Source organism: Colossoma macropomum, unplaced genomic scaffold (genome assembly GCF_904425465.1).
Source record: "Colossoma macropomum unplaced genomic scaffold, Colossoma_macropomum, whole genome shotgun sequence".
Taxonomy (NCBI): Eukaryota; Metazoa; Chordata; class Actinopteri; order Characiformes; family Serrasalmidae; genus Colossoma; species Colossoma macropomum.
This window is the reverse complement of record NW_023494809.1, coordinates 11292494-11302470: the sequence shown is the minus strand read 5'-3', so window position 1 is coordinate 11302470 and position 9977 is coordinate 11292494.

The window sequence follows — 9977 nt, the reverse complement described above, 5'->3', positions numbered from 1 at the left end:
TGAGTTTGCGTTCAGTGAGAGGAGCTGCAGCTCACTTGGTCACAGTTAATGTTACCATTTTACTGTGTGAAAGTTACAAGGTGTCAGTTTCAGTATTTCTCACTGCTACCTCGCTAAGCTAAGATTTGATGTGGATGTGGATGTGTGAAGCACACAGGGCTATTAATAAATAGGTTTATTGAGACATGTTATTGTATTATAGCCATGACATATGTTATATGTAGTGCTGAAAGTTTTAGGTTAGTTTTAGTGGCCTAGGTGTCATCATACTCCAATCAGGCATAACATTATGACTACCTCCTTGTTTCTACGCTCATTGTCCATTTTATCAGCTCCACTTACTATATAGGTGCACTTTGTAGTTCTACAATTACAGACTGTAGTTCATCTGTTTCTCTGCATACTTTGTTAGCCCCCTATTACCCTGTTCTTCAGTGGTCAGGACCCCCATGGACCCTCACAGAGCAGGTGCTATTTTGGTGGTGGATCATTCTCAGCACTGCAGTAACACTGATGTGGTGGTGGTGTGTTAGTGTGTGTTGTGCTGGTACGGACACAGCAGTGCTGCTGGAGTTTTTAAACACTGTGTCCATTCACTGTCCACTCTATTAGACACTCCTACCTTGTCAGTCCACCTTGTAGATGTAAAGTCAGAGACGATAGCTCATCTGCTGCTGCACAGTTTGTGTTGGTCATCCTCTAGTCCTTCATCAGTGGTCACAGGACGCTGCCCTCAGGACGCTGTTGGCTGGATATTTTTGGTTGGTGGACTATTCTCAGTCCAGCAGTTACACTGAGGTGTTTCAAAACTCCAGCAGCTCTGCTGTGTCTGATCCACTCAGACCAGCACAACACACACTAACACACCATCACAACATCAGTGTTACTGCAGTGCTGAGAATGATCCACCACCCAAATAGTACCTGCTCTGTGAGGGTCCACGGGGGCCTGACCACTGAAGAACAGGGTAAAAAGGGGCTAACAAAGTATGCAGAGAAACAGATGGACTACAGTCTGTAACTGTAGAACTACAAAGTGCACCTATATAGTAAGTGGAGCTGATAAAATGGACAATGAGTGTAGAAACAAGGAGGTAGTTATAATGTTATGCCTGATCAGTGCATGTTGGTGGAGGTTTGTATTTTTGTTATTAATTATCTAATGTTTCTTATTAAGCCATATTATCATACAATATCACAAATACAGGCAGGTGACAAAGAAAAAAACTTGTATTATGACTGGAGTTGCTTCCAGATAGTTCTGCGTGATGCAATCAAGCAAATAACATCCTACGATGCTCTGTGGCATATAAAATGCTTGGCAGGCCGAGCTGACCTCGATTTTTGATTAAGATGGCAAGAAAGGAAAATCTAAATTATTTTAAAAGAAGGTTCATTATTGGTTGGCAGGAGCTTCAGTGACAGGAAGGAACAGTGACTAAAGTGGTCTCTGCAATTACACTCACTGAGCACTTTACTAGGTACACCAACCTTGTATCTACATTTATTGTCCATTCAATCAGCTCCACTGACCATATAGGAGCATTTTCTAGTCCTGCAGATTATCTAGTTTATTTCTAGACTTCATTTACTTGTTTTAGGTCATTTTATAAAGTAAAATTATTTCACTATACTGGCAGATAATTTTGCTTGTTTTAAGAAATGTGCTTGAAACCAGCAAAGTTATCTGCCAGTACAAGTAAACAATGTCTTAGAAATAAGGTAAATAATCTTAAATTATATCTACAACAATCTCAACAAGAGAAATACTAAATTTATAAACTATATTTAAGGTAATTTGACTTGACAAGATATCATTCTTTGCAGCGTCCTGGTGTATAAATCTATCAAGGTTGTTGAGAAACTGACCGTTGCACACTCATTCAGAGGAATTCAAAGGTAAATGCATGTGATAAAGTGAACCACACGCAGTTAAGCCCAGGGGGTCAGACATGGCTCTCTGGAAAACTCCACGCAGCCTATAAGGACAATAGAGTTCCGTAACAGAGGGGATTAATGGGCAGTGTTGGGGGAAAGCGGTACAAAGCAGTGCGAAGCCTCTAATAATGCTAATATGAACCTCAGGGATAAAGATAAAGAAGCGAAAGCCCCAACTTCACCTAACTAGACCATTTTTTTCAAACATTAGCTGCTTTAGCTGTTTCTTTATAACAAAATACTCAAAGGGCTACTGGGTTTTCCCTTAAACTTTCCAGTTACTACAGATTTGTGTGTGTTTAAGAGAGTAACATAGATGTAATGAGTAATGAGATTACTTTTTCCTGAAAAGTAACCCCATTTCAGTTGGGGAAAAATACAAACCCAAAATCAAAAAAGTTGGGACAGTATGTGAAATTATTCTCTATTCCTCAATTTGATGCCTGCAACATGTTCCAAAAGGTCAGGACAGGAGCATGTTTACCGCTTTGTTATATCACCTTTCCTTTTAACAGCCTTAGTGAAAACACAAATTGGTCCAGTTTTGAAAGTGCATCATTTTGCCATTTTTCAGTTATAGAAGTCTTCAGCTGTGGGCCTTCATTCATATTTTGCACTTCATAATGCGCCAAACATTCTCAAGGTAGGCCAGTCTAGCACCCTCACTCTCTGATTACGCAGCCATGCTGTTGTAACACATGCAGAATGTTCCTGTCATGCTGAAGAAAGCATGGACGTCCCTGAAAAAGACGGCATCTAAAAGGCAGCATATGTCACTCCAAAATGTGTGTATATCTTTTAACATTAATGGTGCTTTCACAGATGTGTCGGTTAACCACTAATATTCCCCCCCATACCATGACAGACCCTGGGTTTTAAACTTTACTTCTTTGGCCTGGACAATGCACACACACATTTTCTAAGCCTCTTATCCTTCTAGGGGAGCTGTAGCCTATCCCAGCGGTGAATGGGTGGAAGACAGGACCTGGAGAACACAACATTCATTATTTCCATAAACAATCTGAAAGCTTGACTCATCAGATCACAGTACACATTTCCACTGTGCATCAGCGCATTTCAGATGAGCTTGAGCCCAGAGAAGTCAGCAGCGTTTCTGGATGTTGTTGATATGTGGCTTCTGCTGTACAGTCTTAATTTGCATTTGTGGATGCAGTGATGAACAGTTTTTATAAACAATAATAAGTCAAAGCATTCCTGAGCCCATGTGGTGATATCCATCACAGAAGCATCCTGGTTTTTTAATGCCGTGCCATCTAAGGAGTTAAAGATCACGGACATTCAATTGTGGTTTTATATATGTATAGAGTTCTTCAGGTTCCCTGAATCTTTTGATGATATTATGCACTGAGGAGGGTGAAAGATCTAAAATCCTTACAATTGCTCATTCAGGAATGTTGTTCTTGAACCATTACATTGCTGATGCATTTTTTGCAAAGCAGTAAGCCTTGACCCATCCTTGCTCATAAAGATCTGGGCCATTCCTGGATATTTTACATTGATGCCCAAGTGAGATTGCAGCACCTGATGTTTTTTTTTTGAACATTTCACAACATTCCTACTCCTAAAATGCTCCTGTCCCAACTTTTTTGCAAAATGTTGCAGGTATCAAGGTATATATTTCAGAATGAGCATGTATTTGCAAAAGTAAATAGTTTGTAGTTAGTAGTATGTAAGAGAATAACTACCCCAGTGCTGTCAAAGGTAGTGAGTGTGTGGCAGATGAAGAGTAAGCTGTTCCTGTAGTAATTCAATGTAAACATGCATATTAGAATTCCAATAGAGATAAATACAATTATGTGGAGATTCCTTTAAGAAATTGCTGATGCAAACGTAGTAGTGAAAAAGCTGAAGTTAAAGTACTTCTACACAACAGTTTTGCTGACCAAATGTGTGGTCGCAGTGTGTGGTTTTCTTTACAAACCTGTGGATCTGAGATCAGTGAATGCAGCCAAAGTTGTAACCGACTTAAAAGAGACTGAAGTGCAAAACTGTCTGCAGAGCTGAAACTGAATGTTGCAGAAGTGTTTTAGGCTTTTCAGCAGAAACGGAAACTGGCACAAATAAAACACAGAAGCAGTTCACTGAAGTTCAAAAAGCACTGAAGTGAAAGTGAATATATTTTACACCATTTAAACACATCACACTCAAAATGAACAAAGAACTCCTCAAAAATCATAAAGTTATACATAAAATGTGCTTTCTATTCAGCCTATTTCAGCATCTCTGAAAGACAGCTTACAGGATGGATACTTTCAGTACAAACTAATTCTGACTAATTCTGAGTGAATTAAGTTTTGACTTTTAAAAATGTCATTAAATTTTCCATCATACACAGTCATATGCAAAGTTTGAACACCCCCAGTCAGTTGTTGATTATCTAAGAGAAAAAAGTTAACACATCTGCTACAGGAAACAGATGTAAATATGTTTTTTTTCTACAAATGTTAGTGCACGATTTCTGTTTATTTGCTGAGTTAAAATACTGAAAAAAGAAAACATAAAATATAAAATGTGCCATAACCTTTGCACAGGCCAGGTTTAATCCCCCCCCCCCAATATGTCAACTTCAGCAAATAAGTAGTAAGTGTGCATTAAAATGTGCAGAAGCATGTTCTTTGTAGAGGATGTTTTCACTTCTTTTCAAATTAGAAAATCAACAAGATATGTCATTTGACGGGGGTGCCCAAGCTTTTGCATGTGATAAAATGTGTTATGCATAATCTAAAATGAGTATCAGAGTTCATGTTACTTTTTAGTGCACAATTTCCATTTATTTGCAGAGTTTAACACATTTGATAAACATAACATTATGAAATGTACTATAACTTTTGCACCTAATCAACAAGGTCAGAAAATGGACAAACAGCCTGGTTCCACATTGGAAAAGGAGTCAGACAAGGCTGCCCACTATCACCACACCTGTTCAACGTGTATGCAGAACACAATGAGAGAAGCAGGACTAAAGGAAGAAGATCAAAGATTCAGGATTGGTGGATGAAACATCAATAACCATCAATATATGGATGATACAACACTCACAGCAGACAATGTAGAAGACCTGAAGGCCTTCCATAAGGAAGGTTAAAGAACAGAGTGAAAAGCTGAGACTTCAGCTCAACACGAAGAAGACTAGGGTTATGACAACAGGAAAGACCACTAACTGTTGATAGAGAAGATGCGGAAATGGTGGACAGCTTTGGCCTACTCGGATCAGTTATTAACAACAAAGCTTCCAGCATTTAAGAAATATGAGTCTGATTAACACTCAGCAGAACAAGAAGGAAGGAGCCTGAAAAGATCATTCAAATGCAACAAATTGTCTCCACAAACAAAGGTCAGAACTGTCCAGACTGTGGTCTTCTCTGTGGTTCTTTATGGATGTGAAAGCTGGACAATAAACAAGTGAGACAGGAAAAATGTAGATGCCTTTGAACTTTGGTGTTGGTGAAGACTTTTGAGAGTTCCTTGGGTGGCAAAGACAACAAACGAATGGATCCTTGGACACATCAAGTCTCACCTCTCACTCGAAGCCCAGATAACCAAACCGAAGCTCTTACTATGGACACATTCTGAGCAGAACCGATTCAATGGAAGAGACCATTATGCTTAGAAGAGTTGAAGGTAAAAGAGGAAGAGGATGACCAGCCATAAGATGGAGGGACACAATCAGAGGAATCATGAACCAGCCATTCAGAAGCCTGACGATCCAAACAGAAGACAGGATTTTCTGGAGAAACACTATTCAAATGGTCACCAGGAGTTGGAAATGACTTAAACGTGTCCACATGGGGTGCCAAAACGTTTGCACACGACTGTATATTAATGCTTGTATGCTTGTTTGATGCACAGTTTATGTATATAAACTGGACGATTGAAACAATGCACTTTTCTTGTTACAAATATGTGAGGGATACAAAGAAAGATGTCCAGTCGCAGCGTTTTAGCAATTAGAGCAAAACCTTCTTATCTCGAGCAGACGAGCCTCAAGCAGACGGTTTGGACCTGAAAGCACTTACAGTAGGCCTCGGCAACTCACAGCCTCTTAAAGCCTCTCAATAAACGGGGGGTTTCGGCCCACAGTGGGATCAGCATGATAATGGGCGATGAATGGGTCAGCAGGGAAAGCGGACGGCCGTGTGGACGAGTGAAGCTTTAGCCTGAGTACTTCCTCTCTCTCGCCCTGTCAGGGCTGAAGTTCAAGGCAGCGCTGAGCCGGGCGCTTTTGTCATGATAATGACAGGGGTGAAAAAGCCTGCAGGAGCACCCCAATACGCCCTCCTCCTCATCGGGGAGAAGAAATCCAGCACACACGGCCTGAACTCAACACTGGAGAGACGAAAAGTTGTACAGTGTGAAAATATATGAATAAATAAAGAAACAGCTCAATGAAGATCAAGCATTTCTCATATAAAATGTGAACTGGCAGTGCAGGCACATTGCAGTATTCAGTTGAGTTCAATATCCAATAGTACTGTTCTGTTTCATTATTTCTCAAACAATGTTTCAGTAAAACAAGATTGTATTTGGTTGATTTTTATTATTCAAGAATGCTTTATATGTGATTTCTTATTGTTTTCTGTTTGAAAAATGTCTTATGTTTGTTAATCATCTTTGGGAACATTTGAAAAGGTAAAAGGTGAAATGCACATCTGAGTCTAGTGCGGTGTGATATGTCAAAATACTAGTACACAAAAGTTTTGGGTCCCCTGGTCAAATGATACATTTTCTTGTTTTTTTTCTGAATACTGCTTAAGCCTCTCAGTTTTTGTGGAATGGTTTACATCATCTTTAATGAATAGATAGTTCTTGGTTTCACTGGGAAATCATTCATCAAAAAAATGCAACATTTCTTGCGGAGTCCCTCAAGGTTCAGTTTTAGGGCCTTTGCTTTTCTGTTTGAACCTTACCTCTGGCATTTTCATAGCTATGCTGGTGACATGAATTAAACATTTCCATTCCTTTTGATAATCAAGACTCTGTTGAAAGACTGACCAGCTGTGTGTTGGATATTTTTTCAGTGGATGTTGCACAATTTTCAACAAATAAATCGAGCAAAAACTAAAATACTGATCCTTGGAACTAAAATTCAGAGAAAAAAGCTTTAAAAGAAGCTTGGTTCTTTAACTTTGTTTAACAAACCTGAAGTACAAAATCTGGGCTCTGAGTTCCTCCTTATCCTGTATGTAAACACAGTTCCTAAGGCAGCAGTAGTAGTTTTATCATTTGAGAAATACTGCTGAGGTTCTGCCTTTTCTGTCTCAGAGCAACGCAGAAAAACCTGTTCATGCATATGTAACATGCAGAATTGATTACTGTAATGCTCTTCTTACTGGAGAAAACTTTCCATCCTCTACACTCTTAAAAACTAAAAACTAAAGAGACAAATTTCAGACAATAAGCATGCACGTTTACTATAGGAGCTGTCCTTACAGCATCACTTTCTTTCGAGGGCTGACATGAGGATGTAACTCTGCAGTATGGCACTCACTCCGCGCTGCTATTCCTCTGTCGGCAGTCCTGAGTCAGCGGCCGCGTGAGTCACTGATACTGGCCGCCCCACACAGATTCATTACAGCGCTGGCTTTTATTAGCCATGCCTATGCAGGGTGAGTTTAAAAAGGGAAGAGCAGGACAGACGAGTCTCACACTGCTTGTCAATGACAACTCCAGAATGATCTGTTTTTTCCTTTACAAATCTTCAGAATGCGTCTGCTCATCGAAGTTTATTATATATCAGTCTTGTGTTATGAGTAGAGTTCCAGTAAAAACACCTTAAACTGCAGCTTATTATTCAGTAACTACTATGAGTTATTCAGTAACTGCTACAAATGATTCAGTAGCTACCATGAATTGTTCAATAACTGCAATTAATTCTTCACCAACTGATGATTCAGTAACCACAATGAGTTATTCAGTAACTACTATGAATGATGTTATAATCACTATGAACTATTCATACATACATACATACATACATACATACATACATCATCTAAACCGCTTATCCTTCTGGGTCGCGGTGGGGTGCTGGAGCCTATCCCAGCTGTCATTGGGTGGAAGGCAGGATACACCCTGGACAGGTCGCCAGTCCATCGCAGGGCAGACAGACAGACATACACATTCGCACACTCACTCACACCTAGGGGCAATTTTAGCATGTCCAATTAGCTTAACTGCATGTTTTTGGACTATGGGAGGAAACCAGAGTACCCGGAGGAAACCCTCACAGAGAACATGCAAACTCCACACAGAAATGACCCCAGTCGCCCGGCCAGGAATCAACCCCGGCCATTCTTGCTGTGAGGTGACAGCACTACCCACTGCACCACCATGCCGCCTGAGCTATTCAGTATCTGTTATAATTTATTCAGTAACTACTATGAGTCACTTAGTAATTACTGCAAAGTATTCTGTAATAAGCATGAACTATTCAGTAGTTATTACAAATTATTCTGCACCTACATCTTCTTCATTAACTACTAGGAATCACTCTGCTACTACAGTGAATTACTTCGTAACTATTGAGTATTATACAATAACTGTAATGAATTGTTCAGTTCAATTGTTTAAGTACTATGAATTATTAAATATTTTCTGTAAATTATTTAATAACTACTATGAATTATTTAGTATCTACTATGAATTCTTTTCATAACTCCTATAAATTATTTAGTATCTATCATGAATTATTTAGTATCTACTATAAATTATTTAGTATCTATCATGAATTATTTAGCATCTACTATAAATTATTTAGTATCTATCATGAATTAATTAGTATCTACTATGAATTATTCAGTAACTGTTATGAATTATTTAGTATCTACTATGAATTTTTCAGTAACTGCTATGAATTATTTAGTATCTACTATGAACTGTTCAGTATCTATCATGAATTATTTAGTATCTACCATTAATTATTTAGTATCTACTATGAATTATTTAGTATGTACTATGAATCATTCAGTAACTGCTATGAATTAATCAGCATCTACTATGAATTATACAGTAACTATAATAAATAATTCAATACTGCTATGAAACTATGAAGCTATGAACGTTCTGTAGGTATGAGAGTGAAGACTTGCTGTATGGGCCCACATGCTGACCTTTAGAGTATAAGGGGTTAAACTGAGCTGGTATTCCTCTGTGTTTTTTCCCTGAGGTATGATTCAGACTTCATCTGCTGCTTTTTTCTAAATGACTCCCCAACCACCCCAAAAAGGCTCCTTGTTTATTTTTAAGGTGCCCCCAGCAAGTGTGTTAGCAACAAGCAAAGGAAAACTAAATAAAGTGGCCACGCTACCATTAAAAATACCAGAACATAAATTTCTCTGTCTTCACAAGCCGGGTCTCGCACAAAGAGGCCTGTATTCAGCGGTTTCCTGAGGCAGACTGAAGATTACGTATTTATTTCAGACCATTCAGAAGCCCGAGGACAGCAGGACAATGTTCTGTTCTTTGCACTCACTGTCCACTTTATTAGAAAGCCATCCCTTTCACTTCTACTCACTGTCCACTTTATGAGTACTTTATAGGCACACTATATAGGTGTATAGTCTGTTGCTGCACAGTTTACAAGCTGAACTCTACTCAATTTATCATCAGTCAGTTTCTGACCACAAGGCCACTGTTGGTCCAGATAGTATTTGGCTACTGTTGGGTGGTGTTCTGCTATGAGTGTATCGGTGTCACTGCTGGCTTGAGAGTGGACCGCCACCCAAAAATATCAAGCCAAGAGCAGCTGTGTGGTTAGAAACTGACCACCGATGATGGCCAGACGATGGCTAACACAAACTGTGCCTCAACAGAGGGGTTATGGTCTCTAACTGTCCACCAGCAAAGTGGAGCTACAAGAAAGGGTTTCTGATAAAGTGGCCGGCGAGTGTGCACTGTGTTACAGTATGATTTATCACAGAATCACTGTCAATAACAGCTATATTAATAAAACATAAATCAACCAGCAGCAATTTACAGCTTTACCTTCGGTGTAGATGTGATTAATACTGTACTGTTCAG